The 25,458-nt window shown below is 40.2% G+C and overlaps 1 long non-coding RNA gene across 1 annotated transcript; it reads right to left on the reverse strand.

Annotated features, from left to right (window-relative positions):
• Window positions 1-67: 67 nt before the first annotated feature.
• On the reverse strand, window positions 68-25,458 carry LOC131820351 (uncharacterized). Its single transcript, XR_009349598.1, has 2 exons — window positions 15,334-25,458; window positions 68-1,109 (listed from the first exon to the last, which is right to left on the reverse strand). It is a non-coding gene; the product is annotated as an uncharacterized LOC131820351 (long non-coding RNA).

Consider the following 25,458-nt stretch of genomic DNA (forward strand, 5'->3'; position numbering starts at 1 on the left):
AAGTAAACTTACCCCTTTTTGGAAAAAAAAATCCTTCTGTAAGTCAGCAATCCATGACACCAGTGGCTCTTGTATTAATTTGCACTTTTATTATAGTGGCCAACATATTCTTGGTGGGAGAATAATAGCATGCCCAAACCACATATTGTTTCTGGACATACGTAAAATAAAAACAGTCTTAGGGAACTGGTTTAGGGAATGTGGTTACAGGTGATGCTAAGATACCCTTTGCCTCACATTATAGGTTGCAGTTAACATGAAATGTAATTGAATGTAATGGAAGATCATTCCAAAGATAAGAAATGTGTGGTTGATTGGGTAACACACTGGGAAAATTATAAAGTGCGAAAAACTGTCTCTGGCGAAGTTGGCCTCTGAAGCCCCCTAGGATCTCTATGGTGGTATTAACGTGTCTTGCCACTAGATGGCGGGCGCACACCAAGCAGTGCGGCTCAGACTTCCTTTCAGAGATTTCAATAGCATCAACCATTAGCTTAACCAAGGCAATTATGAATTTAACTTCATGAACAATTTTATATAATTATAACTAATTATAATTATACAATTTATGTTATACTTTAGTGGCTAGTGATTAATTAATAAAAAAACATATTCAGAAAATTGAAAAAGATTAAGAAAAATAGCAAATGCTATTTGGTATGATTCTACTTCCACTTCTTCATAGCTTGCACGAAGGTTAATTTTGTTAGAAATAAAACCGGAACTTTTCATTTAAATGCATGTTGGCCTACATCAGCACCCCCTTCCTGGTCCCCAAATGGGAAGAACTCAAGGTCTATGAACCCTAAATTAGGTAAATAATTCTACTCCATGGACTGGCAGTATCTTTAAGGAGTGACACCATGACAAAAGTTCAGTGAGAAATTATTTGAAGTAGCCATTATGGAGTCGAAAGGTCAATGGCGAGCAGACCAAGGGCAACAGAATCCTGCAGCATGGTGGCAAGGGTCCAGTGCTGTCAAGGCCAGTAATGGTGTCCTCCTCAGAGTGTTGTTGATGCCAGGATCTTGGCCATGCATCAGATTCATTGTGCTAGCTCAAGCTTCATTCTTCAGGCTTCCTGTTGATTCTGTTGGGTACCTATATACCTGCAAAAATATATTTGTGTGTGTAAGACAACTAGCATTGACTTGTGTTTGCAATCAGGAATGTTAACTGGATCACAGTTTTAATTTCATTCTGCATCCCATGTTTTAACGGGTCACTTTCAGCTCATGGAGGCTGAGGTGCTTTGAGAAATTAGGGATACAAGAACTGGGGACAGAGGAACCTATTTGGTGCCTTTCAAGTTTGCTTTTTGTTATTGTTGTTGTTTTTTTAGGTTTTATTTATTTATTTATTTGACAGGCAGAGATCACAAGCAGGCAGAGAGGCAGGCAGAGAGAGAGATGGGGAAGCAGGCTCCCTGTTGAGCAGAGAGCCCGATTCAGGGCTCAATCTCAGGACCCTGAGATCATGACCTGAGCTGAAAGCAGAAGCTTAACCCACTGAGCCACCCAGGTGCCCCTGGTGCCTTTCATGTCTTAATATCTAGACTGCACTGTCCAATAAGTAGCTATGAGCCATCTGTAGCTATTCAAATTCAAATCAATTTAAATATAATAAAATTTTAAAATTCGGTTTTCTTAGTTGCAGTAGTCACATTTCAAGTGCCCATCGCCAAATGTATCTAGCAACAACTGTATTGGACAGCGAAGATCTAGAACATTTCCCTCATCACAGGAAGTTCCACCGGAAGTTCCACAGAACTAACAAAACATTTTATTTTGTCTGAATATTCATGAGGCAGCCTTTATATTTATAAATGCAAGAAACAAAAAGGTTCTCTCTCTAGTTCTATCCCTACTGTTTTAAAGAAACAAAAACATGAGGGGTAGTAGAAAGCTGAAAACATTTTTTGCTAATGTTAGGAGCTCTCTTTCTCTGAAGATGCTAAGTCTTAAGATAAGGAGCCAGATGGATCATAATCGAGAGGGAAGAGGTAACACTAGATATCCTTCAACCTGAGGCTACTGTACAAATGATTACTTTCAAAATATATGCAAGGAAAAACTTATCAGAATACCATACCCAAATTCCTAAGCTTTCTTCCCGGAGAACTCCAGCCTTAAAGCACAAAATCATCTATCTTTATCCAGTGGGCATCAGGACCCTTTCTCTTTTTTGTTATTTAAGCAGATATCATGGGGGGCCCCCAAAATAATTGGCTATATTCAGCTCTGTCTCTGTCAAGCTGTAGGGGAGATGGTTAGTTGTGTTGGATTTTCTGTGTGGCAAATGTTGGGGGAGGTGGAATGAATGTGTCTTGCCTAGTGGTCTGTACAAACCCACATTAGCTCTGGATCAAGACATTCTCTTCTGCATAAATAAATAAATAAATAAATAAATAAAATTTATTTTTAAATGTTTAGGTTTACATTGATAAGTATTTTTAGGGGTTATCAAAGACTTTAAATGTAACGAAAATTAAGCTTACATTGCAATTTATAATTGTGGAAAGAAAAAAATGTACCAGGGTTTTCTCAGGCCTATGAAAAGAATGGGGAAAATGAAGAATAAATATTTAAAGATGACATTTAACAAAAGAAGCATGTTGGATTCAGATTTGTCGTAGCAAAATTTTGATTGTCAGGGATTCTTCCAACAGCTAGAATTTATCCAGTGTAAATTATGTCTTAGCACCAGAGTGTCTGAGTCTATAATTATTTTCAAGGGATACTTAGACATTGCAGATTCTAAAATTCTTTAGATTATATCCCTGTTTGTTAACACTTTCCTCCATTGGCTCACATCTCAGTCTCTTTGATGGTGGGTCACACTATGAAATGCTAGGATGGCAGTGGACTCGCAATGACTTTTCTATCTGGAATATGAGACACATAAGTTTTTATTTTTCAAACAATCAAAGTAGTGGTTGAGGGTCCCAAGTCCAAATGACTAGAGACTTGGATTTTGTGCTTTGAACCAATAATGGGCCTGGATAATAAATTTTCATTCTTTTAAGCTTTCCTTGAATTCATTGAAATATTAAAGATAACATTTTTTAATTTCCAGATAATAGTTAAGATTTAACAACTTGGCATAGTCACTTTGTGAATTATTGGGAAATATATTAATTCAATTACAATGTAGAAATTACAGAATTTTAAAATACTTTTAATGGGTAGAAAAGTTAAATTGGACTTCACACATGATGTGCTAATGAAACTTTTCCAATGGTGAAGTTGGTGAATTTATCCCTACTCTTTCATTAGATGCAACTTGGATACAATAAAATACACAAATTAGAGGGCAAATTCCAGTGACTTAAACTACTTTTATAAACATCAGGGTGCCTGGGTGGCTCAGTGGGTTAAGCCGCTGCCTTCGGCTCAGGTCATGATCTCAGGGCCCTGGGATCGAGTCCCGCATCGGGCTCTCTGCTCAGCGGGGAGCCTGCTTCCCTCTCTCTCTCTCTGCCTGCCTCTCCATCTACTTGTGATTTCTCTCTGTCAAATAAATAAATAAAATCTTTTAAAAAATTTCATTTATAAACATCAATATTCCATTATTTTGTTAAATAGAACAAGTATTGCCATGACTTACACCGCCTCCAACACTGGAATAAAATATCTAGTTTGGCTAAAAGTACTAATTAATTTTCTTTATAAAAAGGTCAGTTATAAATAGCCAGAGAAATGTAGAAAATAGAAGCTTCCAATATGTTTACAAAATTTCGACATCATGAACCTATTGAGGCTGCTTTAGTATCAGCCTAGGATCTTTTCAAAATTCCTGCTGTTTAACAAATATTTATTGATCACCTGCTGTATGCCCGGGTAGTGGGGATATTCCAACTAAAGAATGTGGTCTCTGGCTTCAAGGAGCTCACGGGTTAGTGAGACCAATGTACAGACATTTTAAATAATAAGATAAATGTACATTCAATACTGTCCCAAGTACATCTCTGGTAAAAGAGAATGTGCCTCAGGGTACCTGGAACAGTAAAGGAAGAGAGGAAAAGTGGAGTTTGCACAAAGGAGAAGTGGAAGCTTGTATCGTGGAAAAATGAAGGGATGGTTTTGTGGCCCGGGGAATGCCTTCTTCTCTTGAGAGGCCTATTTTGGGAACTAGAAGGGAAGGGAATATATGAGTCAAGATTCAGCCAGGAAAGCAAAACCCACACCAGGGAATCCAGTGGGAGGAATTTAATCTGGGAAATTAAATTTAAAAACGTTGTAAGGGGGCGCCTGGGTGGCTCAGTGGGTTAAAGCCTCTGCTTTCGGCTCAGGTCATGATCCCAGGGTCCTGGGATCGAGCCCCACATCGGGCTCTCTGCTCAGCAGGGAGCCTGCTTCCACTTCTCTCTCTGCCTGCCTCTCTGCCTACTTGTGATCTCTGTCTGTCAAATAAATAAATAAAATATTTAAAAAAATAAAAATAAAAATAAAAACGTTGTAAGGTTGAAAGAGCAACCATGGTGAGGTGAGGTGAGATGAACACAAGGTCACTATGAGCCCAGGACCCGAAGGACAAAGGGGAAGTGGTAGGGCTGGAGCCCAAGACGATGGGGTCACCTGGTAGATATTGGGGACTCCTGAGGTGATCTAGCCACTGCTGGAGACACAGCTGGAGGGAGGGAAGAAGAGAGAAAGCAGAGCGACAGAGAATGAGGGAGAGAGAAAAACGAAATTTAGTTGGAAGCCTGATGGCAAAGGAGCCGGGGGAACTGTGGTTTGCAGGAACAGCACCCCGAGTGTCAAGCAAAGCAAAAGAAGGATGAGGAATAATCTGAGAGCAGACAGAAACTGACCAGCACAAGGGAACTTAGAGGAACAGTCAAAAGATGAAGTAGGTGTCAGCTCATTACAACAAAAGAAATACATCTTGGGTGTTGTTTAGAATTTGAAGTTTACCTGATAGTCACTAGAGAGCTTTCAAACAATTTTAAGCAGGAGAACAAACTCTGGGTATGAATTCCAGTTCTGCCACTTACCAGTTCTTTGGCAGGAGAAAAAAAGATACTAAATTTATGTTAGAACGATTCTGAAAGCAGTCTAGTGAATCAAGTGGAAAGACAGAAGAGTCTAGAAACTCTTCTTCCTGACCAGTTGAGAGGGAATGAAATCTTGAACTGGACCATGACAAGGAGGAATGGAGAAAAGGAGACAGATTCTAGAAAAGGCCAGGGGGATCTGAAAAACAGGAAAGATTGGATTTCCTAGAATTTGGAGCCTGCAGAAAGGAATCCGAAGGAAGGCCCAGGGGGGGTGCACGGGCTCATCATTGCCACTGGGCTCACGGAGCACGGTAGCAGGGTCTGAATCCGTATTTGAGGTTCTGAGATCTTAATTTTCAGAATCCCCCTGCATTTCCTTCATGACTCCAGTCTGCTTGACTACAGCCTGCTACGGAAGACCGTACCTCTGGCTGCCTCCGCTGCCATTAGCCATAACTTCCATGAAAACGTCACTTCTAAATGAGATGCATCAAAGATCCCAGAGTTAGAAAAGTGGAACTGGTCATGTCTGCCACAGTGGGGCCTCCACATACCCATTCCATTTGGATGACATAGGGCATATATGAAATTTTCTTTTGGAATTTTATCTGTCAGTTACTCCACGTGTAACCCTTCTCTTTCTGCTTTTGTTTTGTTCGGCTTAAGTTTGCTCCTTACACCGTGTTGGGGCTGCAGGTTTGAAAAGTCACTTCCTCGTCCTCCATGTTCAAGGTGAAGAAGTAGAAGCATTAAAGGGACTGACAGCTTGTCCAGGGTCACACCGTTCCACCATCTGGTCAACCAACCAAGACCCCCACGCCTCCTGACTCCCAGACTGTTGTTCTTTGCTCTTAACTGTGCATCAAAAGGGATCAGGTTGGTTTCTTTTAAACTCCACATGTGGCTCATCTGATTTAAAAAAAAAAAAATTCATTTATCTAGTTTAAAGAGCAAGAGAGCACCTGAGGTGGCGGGGAGCAGAGGGAGAAGGAGAGAGAGAATCTCGAGCAGACGCCCTGCCCAGTGCGGGCCTGTCTCATGGGGCTCGATCTCAACACCCTAAGATCCTGACCTGAGCCAAAATCAAGAGTCAGACGCTTAAGCAACTGAGCCACCCCACCCAGGCTCCCTGCAGCGCTCAGGGTGGATAATTGTCTTGTCCATGTATATATATATATATATATATATATATATATATATTTAAGATTTTATTTATTTATTTGATAGAGAGAGACCTGCATAAGCAGGCAGAAGGGCAGAGGGAGAGGGAGAAGCAGGCTCCCCGCCAAGCAAGGAGCCCAACGCGGGACTTGATCCCAGGACCCCGAGATCATGACCTGAGCTAAAGGCAGATGTTTAACTGAGTCACCCAGGTGTCCCTCTCAGGGAATAGTTTAAGAAGCCAAGTCTGGGGGGCGCCTGGGTGGCTCAGTGGTTTAAGCCTCTGCCTTCGGCTCGGGTCATGATCTCAGGATCCTGGGATCAAGCCCCACATAGGGCTCTCTGCTCAGCGGGGAGCCTGCTTCCCCCCTCTCTCTCTGCCTGCCTTCTGCCTACTTGTGATCTCTGTCTATCAAATAAATAAATAAAAATCTTAAAAAAAAAAAAAAAAAGAAGCCAAGTCTGGGAAGTTAAAGTTCACAGAGAAGCCAGTAAAATGCCATCGTTAGACTTTATTTAAAGAATATTAAATATGCCTGGGGTGGTAAATAGAGTCAGGTAAAAGATTTAACTTAGCAAAAGTGGAAGACTCGCGTAAGGGAGCGAAGGTGCTGTTGGCATTATGGACAAGACAATTATCCATCCTGAGCGCAGCAGGTCACTCCACATCCCTGGCCCCTTTGCACCGTGACAGGACTACCTCTTCTCGGCACTCTGACAAAACCATGCTCTCGCTAGAGACAGCACCACCTTTGAGACAACCACTTTTAGACTCAAGTATAGTACAGAAGATTTTCTCTTAAATAGACAGTGGGATGTAGGATTATTTTGCCATATTGTTCATTCATATAGAAAAAGAGTACATTTATGTCAAACTGTATAATGGAACATTCTCATTTGGAAGAACATTATGTTTATTTCCAGAGATATTGAAGACAAGTTGAAGTTTTATCTTGTTTGCACTGCATGAACTTGGTCCTATCTCGGGCGGGATGAGTCATATGACTGAAGTACCTGTGTTAAGAGTTTTGTTTACCTCAGATGGTTGCATCAAAAAGTCTGGGTGTGAATTCCAGCTCCGCTACTCACTAACTGTTTGATCTCAAGCAAAGTACTGAAGGGCGCCTGGGTGGCTAAGTCGGTTAAGTGTCTGCTCAGGACATGATCCCAGTGACCCGGAATCGAGTCCCATGGAGTCAGGCTCCCTGCTCAGTGGGGAGTCTGCTTCTCCCTGTGCCCCTCCCCCTCCCCTTGCTCATGCTCCCTATCACTCTCACAAAAATAAATATCTTAAAAAAAAAAAAACAACTTATTTAAATTCTTTGACATTTCATGAGGATATTTCTTGTTTCCTCAACAACAAAATGGAAACACAACATGTGAAAACCCTTTAATAAATCCATTCATTCATCCATTCAACAAATTTTGATGACTTCCTGTGTCTGAGGTATTGATAGGTAATGGATACATGGTGAGCAGAAAAAAAGAAACCAAACACAAGGAACATGGTTTAATGAAGTTCATAATGAAGTTCAACAGCAAAGAAAATGTCCACTTTCACAGCTGTTATTTGAATACGGATAACTTTATTAAGAGGTTCACTGGTGTGTTCGTTATCAAAAATATCCTGCAGGTTTGTATACGGTCTAAACTTACATAAAACCCTTTTGAGATATGGACTTCCAGATTCAAGAACTGATCTGAATTGGGACACAAGGGTGGTTCAGCTGGTTGAGCCTCTGACTCTTGGTTTTGGCTCAGGTTATGATCCCAGGGTGTGAGGGATCTGGCCCTAAACTGGGCTCCCTGCTCAATGGGGTATCTTGCTTGAGGATTCTCTCTCACGCTCCCTTGGTACCTTCCCAACCTCAAGTAAATAAATCTCTAAAAAAAAAAAGAAGAAGAAGAAGAAGAAGAAGAAGAAGAAGAAGAAGAAGAAGGAGAAGGAGAAGGAGAAGGAGAAGGAGAAGGAGAAGGAGAAGGAGAAGGAGAAGGAGAAGGAGAAGAAAGAAGAAGAAGAAGAAGAAGAAGAAAGAAGAAGAAGAAGAAAGAAGAAGAAGAAGAAAGAAGAAGAAGAAGAAGAAAGAAGAAGAAGAAGAAAGAAGAAGAAGAAGAAAGAAGAAAGAAGAAAGAAGAAGACGAAGACGAAGACGAACACGAAGAAGTAGAAGAAGAAGAAGAAGAAGAAGAAGAAGAGATCTGAATTGCCATGATCTACAATATAGTCAGTCTATGTCTAAACGTGAAAATGTCCGTAAGTAGTGTGCTATCTGGACATATTTATATGAACAGCTTGATGCCAAAATGTATATTCCTCAAACACTGATGTCAATTTTTAGTATAAACATATAAATTTTACACAAGAACCTTCTCACCAAAGAAGAGCATTGCCTAGCTATTTTAAATAATCTCCTGTGCTGGATGTTTCCATTTGCTCTTTCAGATGTGTTCTCTACCCTTCTTTGTGTTATGGGTGGCTCACTTTTTAAGGTCTGTATCAAAGGATTCCTTTGAACTCTGGATTCTGGTTGGTTCAATTAGTGGGAGGTAGGCAGGTGAGCTAGAGGGTCAGAAGATAACGTGTGGGGGGGTGGTGTTTGTTTCCCTTCCCACAGCCGGACACGTGAAGAGCACAGCTTCTGTAACAGCTCTCTCCCTCTTTGCCTCTTCAAGCCTGGAACAGGACCACCACCTAACTCCCTGGGGTGCTCAACAATACCATGTTGGTTTCCTTTATTAGATTCTTCTCCAAAACCACTTTCACCTATGTTCGCTTCCTTATCTCTTCCACCACTGACATGAGCCTTCACAAGCCAATCTATAAATCTGAGTTGTCTATTTTTTGCTACATGAAAAAGCACACCAATAGCCACTGAATCCTTATGGAGAAAGTCACTATTATCTTTAATTACCTCTTTCAAAATAAAAAAAAATCATAATAGAATTATACATTACAGAACAATACATTTACAGAAAACTTGGAGATCAAGACAAAAATCTTCCAAGATCTCACCAATTACCACACCATTGTTGTTACTTTAGTATGTTCCCATCTGGTCTTTTTGTGCATATTTTTCAACGTACAATTTTGCGTTCTTTCATAAATTTGTGACAAGTATTTTTCGTATTACTCTACAGGCTTCAGAATAATTTTAAATAGTTTCACCATATTCTATTTGGTAGAAATACTATAATGCCTTAAGCCATTCCTCCATTGCTGAATATTTAGGTATGTTTTCTAATTTTTCACAGGTATAACATAACATCAATAGCTCACATAGCATTTCCCTTATCTTTTGTTATTTTTTTTTTGGAAATAGAAACATTAAATAAAAAGTAAACTTTGAAAAATTATGCCCCTGCGGTAACTTTAATTGTGTCCACAAACTATCTGATACTCCTCCTTTCAAGAAGTGGAGGCCAATTCTCCTCCTGACTGTTGACTGGACTTAGTGACTCACTTATAATGAATAGAATAAAGCAGAATTAATGGTGGAAAACTTCAAAAACCAGGTAAAAAAGACACCGTGACCTTCTCCTCTCTCTCTCAGATCGCTTGCTCCGGGAGCAGTGAGCTGGCACATCATGAGCAGCCCTATGGAGAGACCCAGGTAGCAGGGGGCAAAGGCCTCCAGTGAACAGCACTAAGAGCGAGACTTCTTGGAATTGGCAACTCTAGCTTCAGTCAAGCCCCCAGTGTCTCAGCAAATGACCAATACAGCAAAGGTCTTATCTCAAAGGCATTTGTAAGTGTGGCTTTTGGCTCTAGAGAACCTAGGAAGATCCGTAGGAGAGCCCGTAAAGTGTTAAAGAGAATTATCTTCATAGAAACATTGCTGGAGACAGAAACAGTAATACATGATGAATACAGTCCTTTGGACTTCCAACTTCTTCAGTTGGAAACTACTGAGGAAATCACACAGCTGCACACACGTGCTGCATTTCATGAAAAAGGAGGGATGACCAAGAGGTAGAACCAAGAGCCCAGAGAGCCGAGCTCAGAGCCCTAGAAAATATTACTGCACAGGAGTAAGAACGAATCTTAAGGAAGGACCTTCCAACATTTCAGCGAGGCTTTTGGAATTGCTATAAACCACTGACTCTTTTATTTGTCCCAGTTTCCTCCCTTTTAAACATGAATGCCCACAATGGTTATCCTGTCTCTGTTCTACCATTGTATCGTGGGTGTGCGTGTGGCCGGGGTGGGCAGCTTGTCGGTGTTGTTCACACTTCTCAGGCTGAGAGGAGCTACACTGGACTCAACCCAAGGAGCCTCATGCATACCAGGAACTGATACGATGACAAGATTCTGGAGTTTGAGCTGACCCATTCGATTTCATGGACTTTGGGAAGGGTGAGTGTATTTTGCATGTGGGAAGAATGCAAATAATTTGTGGCCAGAGGATGGACTATGGTGTTTTCAAATGTGTCCATAAATTCTTTGCTATTGTTCCCCTCGAGAGGCAGAGTCCAATCCTTGGGAGCATGGTTGGCCTTACTGACTCGTTTCTCATGACTAGAATAAAATAGAAGTGAGAGAGGGAAACTTTAGAAACTAGGTTACAAGCCACTGTGCCTCTATCCTCTCTCTCAGATAGTTTATTCGGGGAGGAGTTAGCTGGCAGGGCATGAGCAGATCTATGGAGTGACCCACGTGGAAGCAGCAGTGTCCTCCCGCTGAGAGCCAGGGGAGGAAGCTTTCCTGGAAGTCAGTCATCCTGTTGCAGTCAGGCCTTCCGATGACGAGTCTTAGCTCACAGCTGACCGCGGCCCTGTGAGTGACCTGGAGGCTGAATCGCCCAGCTCAGCTGCTCTCGGGAATTGTGTGAGGTATTAAATATTTGCTCAGGACACTGCATTTTGAGGGCAATTTGTTATGAAGCACTAGATAACTAATATAGCAAAAGGAGAAATATTCGTTTGTAGCATTTGTCAAAAAAGTTCAAATATGAAGCCCTTCGTGAGCTTCCCGGTTTCCGATAATCATGGCAAACTGTTGCCACTTGAGGCACAGGGAAAGAGCCACTGAGAGACAGAGGGAAAATAGGGTGGGGATAAAAGAAGGGAGGGAGAGAGACAGAAAGAAGGAATAAAAGGAAAAAAATACCAAGAGAGGGACATGGGAAAGGTGACCCTATTTCCTGGTTTAGTCAGGACAGTCCCACTTTCTAGTGTTGTCTTCGGACAGTTACGACTAGAATCCACGGTCACTTTCAAGTGTCCTGGTTTGGATGAGAATTATATGACCCCGGCTAGAGGCCACTAGCTCAGCCTTCCCTCCACTGTTTCCTGTCTTAATATTCCATCTTCTCCCCATCGATTGTTGCCCCCAGAGTCTAACGTATCAGTCTGTTCTGATACGTCAACTACTGGCCCAGCATCCTAACTTTGCCACCAAACCACAGCCTGTCACCTGCCCCAGCTCTAGGAGGTAGAGGTCCCCTATGTCCACTCCCTGCATTCTTACAACAGTGAGCAATTTGTCACAGCAGTGAAGAGATCAGAACAGGAACTTGGCACACCTGGCTCTGAATCTTGGTTGTATACTCACTGCTATTTGACTTTAGGAGATACTTAACTTCCTTAAGCCTCAGATACAAGCTAGGAAATAGAAGATTATCTACACTCTTCTAGTGATGGTGAGGATGTCCATGAGATTGTGTACATAAAATGTTTAGCATAGTGCCCAGCATATATATAGAAAAAATAAATATATTATATATATAAGATATGTAATATATAATAATATAATATATAATATATAATATATATGATTTATATATAATATCTAATTAATATATTATATATAAGATATATAATATATAAGTATGTATAAATATTATATAAATATCATAGATAGTATATTATATAGAATATTTATATTATTATATGATATATATTTATATGTTATATAAATATATAATATTTATATATAATATATAAATTTATATATTAATTATATATAATATATAATAATATAGTTATATATAGAGAATATAATATGATTATATAATATAGAATATTATATATATAGAATATTCTATATATAATTATATTATATTATATATATATACCAGATGCTGTACCTTTAAGCATTTTATATGCATGAAATATTTGATGAATTTATGTTAGCTATAATCTGCCCTTATTATCACAGAAGACAAATTCATCTCATTGAGGCTGAAGCACCTTAGATGTTGGGACATGTATATTACTGGGCAGCTCTCAAGTATGTGGGTAATTGTATCTATCAGTTTTAATATTAGAAGGCAGACACATGGTTAGGAAATGTGTTCTGGAGTAAAAAGGCAAAGACTGTATTTGCAACTCGGGCTTGCTATGCCTTACTTTGTTCATTCATTCATTCATTCATTCATACATTTATCCACTTATTCTTTCAACAAAGATATATTAGTTATCTATCCGTTCCCACATACTATACTAAAGACAGGATTGAGCAATGCTTTGCAACAAGAATAAAGATTTATTCCCACTTCTTCAAGGAAAACATTACATTTAAAAAAGGTGTTGTGTGGGAATATGAGTGACTAGTGATCTGAAGCCAAATTAAAAAATACACACACACACACACACACACACACACACACACACGTATGTTTTTCAGGATGACCAGATTTTATTTTAAATTAGCTTTGAGCAATAGAAGCAATTTTCTGCTATAAAAAGGGATGCATTTTAGCTTTTGACTTAACTTGATTTTTTTTAAACTAAGAGTGAGAAATGTAAATTATATGAATATATAATTTGGAATCATGGAGATATGAGCAGAAGTTGCTGACAGGAAGACAGGATTTTTTTTGGCCCCAGGCAATCCTCTTTTCTATTTTTAGGGAGAAAGAAAACTAGTAGACAGAGATAGTCCTAGGTATTGACTCTATATTTCACACATATACCATGAAATACTTAATAAACTTAAGAAGGTGCCTGAATACCAAGAAAATTCAATAGATGAAGATGGTGACTACAATGAAAACAGGCAATACATATATAGGGTAGGTTTAAGGCATTTGGCGATATTATTTTAAAAATTTATTTTAAATATTTTCTTTTCCCTATTTTTAATTCCTTATGATAACAAGCACCATTTTAAACTTTTCAATAGCCCATGGATTTTTTACTTTTGTTTTCATCTTCAAGGTCAAGTTTATGAACAAGTTACAAATTAGCTGATTTTAGATGAATGAGGGATATTATTTTAGGAATATTAATAACCATTATTTATTAAGTGTTTGCTAAACTGAATGCCCATAGGCATTTTCTCCTCTAGTTCTCACAAAGACCCCAGGACTCAGCCACTGTCACCGTCTCATCTGGCATGTGAAAAGGCCCAGAACTGGAAAGTGGAAGAAGCTTACTTAACTACAAAGGTAGGTGGTGACAGAGTCAGGATTTGAACTCAGGAAGTCTGGCTCGAGAGCCATGCCTAGTGAACCACACTATTCTCAATGATGGGCTAAATGTATTTCACCTCTTTATGTATATTTTCCAATTTATCTTTTTTGAAAAAGTTATGTCTTCTTGGATTCTGCATTAAGTCCTTGCCCATCTTTTTCTGTTCTATACAAGGATCATTTCATCTGATAATTATGCAAGTCCACACCTGTCTGCATGATACACTGACTCATTCATTTAGTTGAAAGGTAGAACCGAAATTGGTTTTTCAAAATACATAGGAATCTAATTGAAAAATTTCAAGAATCATTTTAGTGAGAAACTAGTAGCAGGATCTCAAATACAGACAGCCTCACAATTGCTTTTCAAAAGCGCTGGTCAGCTCTACAGGCTCATCTCCAATGAAAATGTCTCTCTAGCCAGACATTGTATGACATTTGTAATCACTAAAGTTTAGGATACAAGAACAACTTCAGTGACTTAAACAATTGTTCTTATTCTTCTGTGTTTGAAGATGATGATGTGCCTACTTGTTATTGAATAGTGAGGTGACCAGAATGCTGGGTCAATTAAAAACCAAGTTGATGTCCCTACTTGCCAGCTCCCGAATTTTTTCTTTGTGGCTGTCACTCATCATTTCCTTCCTAATTTGTCTCCGGTCTCGGTTCTCTGTTGGTCTTTTGCCCTCAGCCCTTGGCTCTGCCACACAGTTCAGGCTATGTTCTGTGTGTCCTTCAAACCCCTATTTTTACTTAAATAGCTTCTGCTTAATGTAAAATTTTTTTAAAAAAGTTATGTTTTGCTATTATTTATTCTTTATAAATTACATTCTACTGGAGTGATAAAGTGTACCTTTTTAAAGTGAACCCATCTGGAATGTGGTTGCTAAGTGGAGTCCCTACGTGGTACTGATGAGCCATGAGGAACCCGGTCAGAGGGTTCACCACGACTGTTCTCTGGCCACTAGCTCTCTCAGAGCTGAAGGCTGCTTGTGGCCACACCTTGGGGGGGGGGGGCAGGGGGCGGTGTAGGAGCAGCAGCCTTACCATCTTAATATATTCTTTTTATTTTTTCCAAATATGAAATCATAGTCTCCATTACAATTTTGAGAAGAATCAATATCCACTACCAAATCGCATCATCTATAACTCTGTTCCTCATTTGTTGCTTACCATCTGGTATCTCACCAAACTCACAGACACGGTTGCACACTGGCCCAAATTTCCACAAACCAGGGAAGGAACGGCTAGGTTATTTTTGGAGCCATGTGCAAAATGAAAATACAGGGCTCTGTGTTCAAAAAAGCACAAAAAAGGGCTAAGGTATTTAAGTCTAAAGTTCTTTTTTTTTTTTTTCCCCCTTCTGTTTTCTCTCTCCCTCAACTTGTCATGATGTTTTCTATGAGCTACTTAATGTCATGTTCAGTAAATAAAAATTAAAAATGTTAAATTATTGGGATGCCTGGGTGGCTCCTTCGGTTAAGTGTCTGCCTTCCGCTCTGGCCATGGTCACGGAGGTCCCGGGATGGAGCCCCACACCCAGCTCCCTGCTCAGCGGGGAGCCTGCTTCTCCCTCTGCCTGCCTCTCCCCCTGCTCCTGCTCTACCTCTCTCTTTCTAAAATAATCATAATCATAATCAAATTATTAACACGGCTTTCCCCGTTCATGTTTATATTCTCCAATGCCAGGTTTGAATACAAACAGAACATTCAACTCCTATGTGGAATCATCAAAATTACATCATTCATATTTCATGGTACCTTGGCCGGAAGAGCGTATACCAGTTAGACGCAGGAAGGTGGTGGAGGAAGAGAGAGGGCTCCTTTAGCACGAAGCAGGTATCACACTCCTTCAGGGATCACGCATGTGGACGCTGGCAAGGTGAGCACGTGTCTCCGTTGCTGCGCTGGGACCCGATCCCAAGACTCCCGGGGTTGCATCTGCGCAGGCGTCACGCTGCTCCGCGGGCTCCCGCCGGCAGCTGTCGGGATAGACCACCACGCTGCAGGTGGAGAGCTCCCCTGTGAACTTCAGGCAGACATCTCGGCTTTCCGCAGGCCTGGTGCTCCAGCTCACATGCATGGGCCACTCCCGAGGGTACTGCAAGCTCTGAGTTAGAAAGGTCTAAGTACTGGGATTAGGAGTGGGTGAAAGGCTGGTCTCCACCGAGCTGTGATCTCCGGCTGGCTACCAATGATGCATCAGGGCACTGCCAGCTTAGGGCAGGATGACCTCCGCCAACCTAGGCCCTCAAATGCAGTGGGATGTGGGTGCCCCGCCCCATTCCTATGCATACCTGCACCCAGGTCCCTGCCAGGGGGCTGGAGGTTGGAAGCAAACACTTGGGCAGGGCTGGGGAGGGTGTGGCTGGGCTGGCAGAGGATAGCCAAGAACCTAGCCCGGGGAGGTGCGGAGCGGGTGGGAAGGAGAACTGTGTGTGAGCTGCGACTTCAGTGCCCCTGCACAATCTCCATTGTCCCAGAGATTTCACCTGTAAAACAAAACTTCAAAGTGACATTATTAAAAAATTGAAGATGGTAACTAGAGACCATTAGACCCCAATCGTGGGGCCCTCGAGTTGTCCTGGGTTTTGTGCAGCTATGTTGATCACATGACCATGAGGCCAGCGCTGCCCAGAAATACTATGAATGAGTTAGTTAGCCTGCAAGGTGGTAGGAGTAAACTAACAACATAGTTTTAAAATACACTGAAAATAACTTTTTAAAATTTTTTATTTTTTAAAATTTCTTTTCAGTGTTCCAGAATTCATTGTTTATGTACCACACCCAGTGCTCCATGCAATATGTGCCCTCCATAATACCCACCACCAGGCTCACCCAACGTCCCATTCCCCACCCCTCCAAAACCCTCAGATTCTTTTTCAGAATATAACTTTTCATTGTTCCTTCTCATGATTTATATTTTCTTTAAGGAAATTTAAGAAACATCTCACTCATGCATATAAAAATTCCCACAGGAAATACAGTCTTCCCCACTCAAACCATATTCAGTCTTTTTGGTTAATAACAATAATAATGGTACTGCGAGCTGAATGTACCTAGGAGCCAGACATTGTGCTAATTAAGTACTGCAATTAAGTTTACTTTATATAAATTATCTCATCTAATCCCTGTAACATGGGGCAGATATAATTTTTAGCCTCCAATTTGGAGATGAGTAATGATATCTGGGACTCAGCTTGTCTAAGACGATGATGTGAAAAGAATGGTCTACTGTGATCAGGCTCTATTACAGTAATGTAGAATAATTTAATATGTGGAAGCATATAAAGCAGATATAGCACATCTGGAGGTCAAATTGGAAAAATGTGTCATCATCAGTGGAAGCTGAAAAGGCATTTGAGATGACTCAACTCTCATTCCTTTTCTCAGACTCCTATAAATCCAGGAAATAAAGAGTACAAGATCAAGTATTTATCTCAAATCAACAGGAAAATATTATGCTTCATTGAAAACACTAGAGATGACCTTATTAAACAGGGAATCAAGATTTCTGCTATCTTTTTTTTTTTTAAAGATTTTATTTATTTATTTGACAGAGAGAAATGACAAGTAGATGGAGAGGCAGGCAGAGAGAGAGAGAGAGAGAGAGAGAGAGGGAAGCAGGCTCCCTGCCCAGCAGAGAGCCCGATGCAGGACTTGATCCCAGGACCCTGAGATCATGACCTGAGCCGAAGGCAGCGGCTTAACCCACTGAACCACCCAGGCGCCCCAAGATTTCTGCTATCTTTATTAGAATTTTACATTGTCCTGTGAACTATAATCTGTGAAATAATACTGGAAATAGAAATAAGAGCAATACTATAGGAATGGGCAAAGACACACTTGCCATCATTTCCATATAATATGATTTACTACCAGAAAACTCAAGAGAATCAGTAAGAAAAAAATGTTGGGACTGTTAAGAATTTAGGTAAGTAGGTGAGTAATTGACTGTTTTTCTATGTACCAACAATAATCAGGTAGAAAATCCAATGGGAAAAATTCCCATTCTTAGAAACAACAAAAAGTACATAGGTTCTAGAAAAGACCTCATCAGAAGTAGTATGACCTAGACAATGAAAGCCATACATTTTGAAGAAAAATTACTGAGATAATTGTTCCTGGATGGGCTAAAAATATTATGAAGGTGTTATGTTAGCTAATTTTTTGTCAACTTGACTGGGCCATGGAGTATCCAGATATTTGGTCCATTGTTGCTCGGGGTGTTTCTGTGGAGCTGTTTTGGGTAAGATTAACATTTAACTTGGCAGGCTAAGTAAAGCAGATTTCCCTCTCTAATGTGGTGGGTCTCATCCAGTCAGTTGAATGCCTGACTAAAACAAAAGAATGCCTTCCTTAAGAGAATCCCTTTTGCCTTACGGCCTTTGAACTGAAGCAGTGGCTCTTGAGCCTGCCGGCTTCAGGACCAGAGCTAAGTCATCAGCTCTCCTGGGTCTCCAGCTTGCTGACTCACCCTGCAGATATGGGACTTGTCAGTCTTCAAATTCTTGTGAGCCAATTTCTTCTCGTAAATCTCTTTCTGTATACAGGTACATCCTATTGGTTCTGTTTCTGTGCAGAACCTGACTAGTATAGCGTCATTTCTTCTGAAATTATTTTGTGATTTTTGAAGTGATTTCACTGGGGATGAGAGATGGTAAGACAATTGTAAAGTTCATCTGAAAGGACATACAAGTAAGAATAGTTAACATTTTTGGAAAGAAGAGAAACTTAAGTGTGGCTTTTGTAGGGGGAGGTAAGCTAGTCTTATGGAATATGAAAACATTGTGAAGTTATGATAATTAAAACAATATGGTTATAAGGAAAGTCAGTTCAAAAGAGAATAATATCTTAAAACATATTTAGGTATATAATAATATTTAAAAGACAATTCACTTTGTATTATGTGGCAAAAGGAAAGAATTACTCTACAAATAGTACTAGATAAATTGGCTAGGTATTTGTAGGGAGATCTAGAGTTAGGTCCTCATTTTTTTTTTTTAACCATTTAACAAAATTAATCCTAGGTGAATTTTTTTAGTTAAATGTAAAGAAAATACAAACCATAAAAATAAATGACAAGATAGTTATCAAATTGGGACAGGAATTTCTGAGTTTAAAAGCAATGGTGGAGGGGTGCCTGGGTGGCTCAGTCATTTAAGTGCCTGATTCTTGATTTTGGCTCAGGTCATGATCTCAGGGTCCTGGGATCGAGCCCTGAGCTGAACTCCACACTGAGCAGAAGAGTCTGCTTGACGATTCTCTCTCTTCCCCTCTGACCCCAGCCCTGGCTCACCCGCTCTTTCTCTTTCTCTCTCTCTCTCTCTCAAATAAATAAGTAAATAAAGATCTTTAAAAAAAAATCAGGCAGAAAGATGGGTTGTCCTCCTACGTGTGATTGGTCCCTAATACCAAGAAAAAATTGGGTTCTGCTACTCATTAGAGGCAAGAAGGACTGTAACCCAGGATATTTTGTAGGTTTCTGGAACTCCATGTCCCATACTAAAAGCTCAGGGAAAACCACAGCGACCAATAAAAAGGCAGGATGACTGACTGAGCCCTTTCAGGAATGAAGGTTTAGATTACTTTACCAGGTAAAAAGTCCTGATCAACTAATTCTTCTGGCTGAAGTTGGATAAATAAAGAATGGATGGTGGAAAAAGGAAGCCATAGACAACAATTAGGGCCTTGTGACCAGTTACAGAAATGGTTATAGTTACTTTTCATATTTTCCTTTTGCTTTTTTTTAAAGAGTTTATTTTTTTGACAGAGAAAGTGAGAGAGCATAAGCAAGGGGAGCCTCAGGCAGAGGGAGAAGCAGACCCCGCCACTGAGCAGGGAGCCTGACTGGGATCTGATTCCAGGACCCTGGGACCATGACCTGAGCTGAAGGCAGACGCTTAACCCACTGAGCCACCCAGGCGCCCCTTCCTTTTGCTTCATATCATATGTGCTTGCCGGTATATGTAAACAATATCCATCATCTCTTTCTTTTCCATTAAAAATATTTCTATACAGATTGTTAGAAGTTAATTTTACAGTTTAATCATCAGGCAACGGAATATTCAGCAGATTTTGAAGGGTAACTGACATCGCCACCATGGTGTATCCGGTGATTGTTGGGCTCTTATAGAGTCGTCACATTGTTGTCTGGCATTTCCGAGTGTGTAGACATTGCATGGAAAGCTGAGGGGTCAAAGGGGTGGATCATGGTCCTTATCAATTTCCTTTTAGCTTCAAATTCACCCTTTTTGCCTTACCCTGTAATGGCAAAGATCGATTTTTGTAAATGTTTCTCATTTGCCAGCCAGCCTGGTGTTAAACATTGTCAGAGGAGGGTCCTAGAAGGACCCTGGAGGAGGAAGGGATTTTTCTCTTCCCGGTTCTGGTATGGCTCACTCTCTAGGCTTCCAGAGACACTTTGCCCCCAGCCTGTTCTCTGCATGGTCTCTCTAGTGCTAAGTTCCTGAAGGCTACAGCTTCCTCTGGGATTTGGTGGCTGCCTGCCTTCACCAGCGCTCAGTTCAGGCAGCTGTGGTATGTCTGGGATTCCCAGATAGCATGGGACTCTGCCCCAGCCCGGATCGCTGCTCCTACATCCCACCTTCCATCCTGGAATTCCAGAGCCACCTGTAAGTCTGCTGGACCCCTGCAGAAGGCTGCTGCCCCAGATCCTGGTTCGAGCTGTGCCCAGCCCCCAGCAGCTGTCCTGGCACCTGACGAGCTCCAAAGCTCACAGAGGACTCTGAGATGGTGAAGAACTCAATCTTTATTTAGACGGTCTTCCCCGGGACCCCAGAGATTTCAGCAAGTCCCACATAAGAAACAGCTCAGTATCTTCACCATCTGGTGAGTCCAAGCTGAGCCCTCTACAAAGAATCTTTTTCTTTGAACTCTCCAACGTATTTCTAAGCGCCCTTAAAGTTTGTATCTGGTTGGTGGTTACTATATGGGCAGATCAGCTTGTGCCTGCTATAGATTTATTTTGGGTTTTATTGGGATGGGTCTAGAATCACTCTTACTCTATTGTAGCCTTCCTATTCGGGCGTCTCACTTCTTGGGTTGTTCAGTGGGGCCTTCACACCCTGACTGATTTGAACTCAGATATATCCCAGGGCTGTGTGACCTCCAGTCACTGCTTTCTGCCATGTGTCCTAAAGTCTTGACTGGCTTATGTGCTCTGAGTATTCAAAGACTTCAGTTTCCCTCTGCAGGTTTCTGAAGCACCTCCTCTGCACAGCACCCTCTTCTCTGGTCCTCTGTCCCACAGATTCCCACTACCTGAGCCGTCTCAACTCCGGTTTCATTTCTTCCACCTCACGCAACTTTTCTTTTGTGTTTGGGCTTCACATTCCTCTACTGCAGTTTGGAAAGTGTTCCCAGGGCAAGAAAGTGAGGGAATACAGAGGTCAGCACACTGGTACCTTTCTCTCAAGGATCAAAGCCCTGAAGTGTTTATTGGACACTGTTGTAGTTTATGATAGAAGGATATGTCTACTACCAGTTTCAGTCATGGCTGGACCCACAATTCTTAATTGAGGTTTTGATTTCAGCAATTAAATATTTTATTTCTAGAAATTCGATCTGGTAAGTGTATCTGTTTAATCCCAATGGGTTTATTTTTTTAAACTGTTTTTGTCATTCCATAGTTTCTTCCATACGTAGCTCTTGTGCATTCTGTATTTAGTCCCAGCATCTGATTCTTTGGGGTCTGATTTGCTGTCTGTTCATTCTCACTCTTAGTGGCTGGCTTTATCTAGTTTTGGTAGTCTTTACGACGTTATGCTTGTCTGTAATCTCTGAGCATCTCATTGGATGGTTTCTTCTGCTTTAGCCAGTTTTTCTCTCAGTGTGTGTTTAGTTGTCTCAGGACCCTTCAGGACCTTCTTGAAGATTTTAGCTCAGAAGGGGGGGTCTAAGATTCAGGTTCTCCTCCTGACTGCTGTTTCAAGGTTCAGTCTGCTCAGATGCTGTCAGTAGAGAATTCTGGCCTCAGGGCAATCCTACCCCTTCACAAAGCCTGCAGGCCCCCCCATTCTGCTAGTTTCAAGCCCCTACAAACTCCGTAGCTCCAGCCTGGGATCCTTCCCTATGTTCCTGGTTATTTCCAGCAAGTACAGTTCAGGCTGCAAGCTAGCTCGTATTCATCCTGGCTCCCTGAGGTTCAACTGATGGATTTTTAAAAGTTTATTTTTGCCTCTTCTTTTTGGAAGGGAGAAATCCCTGGAGACTGGAAATGCTGTGTGTTGTATTTTTGGTGGTATAACTATTGTGGAAGAAAAGTTTATCTGTGACCTAAAATCTCAAGTCTTGGGGAACAAAAACACGTGTTAATTTTATAATCAGAAAAATAACAAAGAAGTCAACAAATATCTGTATCTGAATTACTAATGTACATATTTATGTGGTAAATAATCACTGAGAAATTGAGTTCTTAGTATAATCTAGTTAGTACTTTTGTGTGGCTTAATTTCTCAAGGCCAAATAGCAGCTAAAGGATACTTACCATAGACTGAATCTTTGTAAGTTTTAGAAAAACATATTTAAGTTGATAAATGAAGACTGACATTTGGCTATGCCTTAATAGGCTAAACACCAAGCAAATCTTTTTCCTTTATTTGTTCATTTTGCAATAAGTCTTGACATCACCTTCTCCTCTTTCTTAAATTTGCTTACTTAGCAGGGCACAATGCAGTTTTGATGTGCAATCTGATTTCAAACGAATCTTTGAAACAGCTAATCTTCTGTACACTCACTGTAATAAAATATTACAGCACAAACGGTACATAAGATACTCACCTTCTTGAGAACCTCTTAGTACCAAAGAGCAATGACATAAAAAAGTATAGATTTTCAGTGGGTTTTTTTTTTTTTTTGGTAGATTTTCCAGCTTGAATCTTTAACTCTTATAACACCTAGAGCTTGCAAAGAGTAAAGCATTATATGCCATAGATGACAAATGTTTATTGTTTTTCATTCCTAAACTCATTTCATCTCAATTTAAAATCTGCTAGACTAATCTACTTGCTTCATCGTTGAAAACATGGGACTGAAAGTGCCATACTGAATTAGACTAATAATCAAGTTTAGTTCTTTGTCTCTTATGGTAAACATCACCAAAATGTGTTTTGTAAGAGTATAGCCACTGTTTTCAATTTTTAAATCTACTGATTTATTTCTACCATCATTCCTTTATCAATTAATCCCTTTCCTATCCCTGCCATCCAAGCTGAAATATATGATGTTCCATAAATTCACAATCACCATTACATTTTTTCTTTTCTTAAACCACCTCTGTCCACTTCAAGAAGTTACCTGACTCCTCTGGATTTGGTGAATAAATCTACCCAGCGCCTGACCTTCATGATTTATTCTGACTTTTTCTGAACTGAGATCCTGAGTTTTAAAAATGTGCTTTTCTTGAAAAAAATAAGCAAACATATGGTAAAAACACCAAAACAGCCAATAACAGCTCATTAAATATATGAGCTATGGTCCCCTTCATTAAATAGACCTACGGCCCCATCCCCGCAGGTGACCGTGTTCAGTTTCATATGGGTACTTCCAGATAGATTCTAAGTATGGAGGTTAAATATGTTGTTTTGGACACAAATTTTTCTCATTCCCTCTTGAAACCATACAAAATGAGAGAAAAGCATGGCTTTCTTTCTCAGAGACAAGAATATAAGCACAAAATTTTCAAATCTCAGGACCAGCAGTAATTATTAAGAACTTAAATGCCTGCAAAAGAAAGACACCCTGAGAGAGGCAGATTGACCCTGCAGAGTTCCTGAAACACTTAAGAATGGAAGGATCCAGATACCTCTGCAGCTGGCACTGTTAATAGGATGGACTGAAATTCTGTTTATAAAGCCTTTAGGTGTCAAGCTCCCTCCTGCAACACTACTCCCCCCACACCAGCGGACATTCTGCACCAGGACTAGAGAACAACCCCTGTAGATGGAACGAGAGCCCCAGGAGGCATTTCTAAAACTAGGATTAAAAACTTACATATTAACTGATGTTTAGTTCTGGAGAGGAGTCTGGGGATGAATTAGTGATGTGTAATACATGAGAAGTCCACAAAAAATTAAGCAAACAGAAAAGGTGAAAATTTTAACCAATGAAAGTAAGAAGATATAGAAGAAAGGAAGTATAATAATTGATGATGCCATAATTGATTTCACTAAAAATACAGTCAAACTATATTAAAAGGATGGGGAAGGGGAAATGTCCATCTTGGAGGGGGATTGTGTAAGACAACCAAATCCCCATCTTCCTGTGTAGGAAGTCAACGGTCCGTAATCTAAAAAATTAAATCAATCAATATCTATGTAACATATTATCCTGAAATAGGCAGTACCAAGAGAAACTGCTACAAGTTTAGAAAGTGACATGGCCTCTGAGAAGCAGAAATGAGGGTTGAGGGGAAGAGAGATGCTGGTTTTATTTGAACCCTCTAGAGCTCTTTGATTTTCAGAAATACGTACATATAACTTTGATAAAGATACATTAAAATATAATTCTATGCAATGCAAGTGTGTTTGGAACTAAAACAGCATATTGTAGATTCTTCTGTACCTTGCTGTGCTCCTGTAAAAATATCTTGCGGATCATGTCAGATCAGCATAAGTGGACTTCATTCTTTTCATAGTTACATGCAGTGTCATTTTGTAGATATATTTGTTGGTATGCAAATTTATCAATACATGTATTGGGATATTACAATCCCAGAAGTAAAATTCTAGGTCAGAACTTTGAGTTATTTCTATATATTGCCCTCCAAAGATGTACCCAAATGTATGGTCTCCCCAGTAATTGCCACACACCCTTAACCAACACCGTGAATTCCAAACCAGTCTAGCTATTCTGACTGATATGGGAAAGGATATATTGTTATTGTTGATTTAACTCGCATGTCTTTATTTTTCTAAAAACTGTCCATTTTATATTTTAAATTTTTTTATTTATTTGACAGGGAGGAGAGAGAGAGAGAGAGAGCTCGATGAGGGTCTCGATCCCAGGACCCTGGGATCATGACCTGAGCTGAAGGCAGATGCTTAACCACTTAACTGACTGAGCCACCCAGGCGCCCCTAATCAATCGCAACTGTAAAAATCTTTCCTCATTCAGATCCCTTCCCCATTCTTTTACTTTCTCTAACCTGTTTTCCATAATTGCTTGTCCTTCTCTTCCTTTACAACACTGGACAAAATTTATCTTTTCCAGAAAACTTTCAAATAATGTTTTTATTTCCTCTCAGCATTGTATATTTATGTGCCCATAGTCACAATTGTAGGTATATTCCTCTGTTTTTAAGATGTCTGCCAAAAATACTGATTGTGATCTAGTGATAATTATAAAGATAGAGGGGGCGCCTGGGTGGCTCAGTGGGTTAAGCCTCTGCCTTTGGCTCAGGTCATGATCTCGGGATCCTGGGATCGAGTCCTACATCGGGCTCTCTGTTCAGAGGGGAGCCTGCTTCCTTCTCTCTCTCTCTGCCTGCCTCTCTGCCTACTTGTGATCTCTCTCTGCCAAATAAATAAATAAAATCTTTAAAAAAAAAGATAGAGAAAATTATATCTTTGCATTGTTTTTTGTCATACAGTATTTCACAGAATATAAGATGTGACTGATTGCAGGACACACAATTATTTCATGAGTTACTAAAAAAGTAAAAATGCTCCCAATTAAAAGAAAAAAACCCCACAACACTTTCTTATCACTTAGGATTTTTATTTTAACATTAGTGAATATTATACAATTCATATTTTTACAGCCTATGGAAGTAAAAGCACTATGTAAAATGTTAATATATAGCTATAAAAGAGTAGGAGTTGTCTTAGTAAAACGATGCCTACCAAGTACCAACATGAGTAAAAC

This window comes from Mustela lutreola, chromosome 18, assembly GCF_030435805.1.
Source record: "Mustela lutreola isolate mMusLut2 chromosome 18, mMusLut2.pri, whole genome shotgun sequence".
NCBI lineage: Eukaryota > Metazoa > Chordata > Mammalia > Carnivora > Mustelidae > Mustela > Mustela lutreola.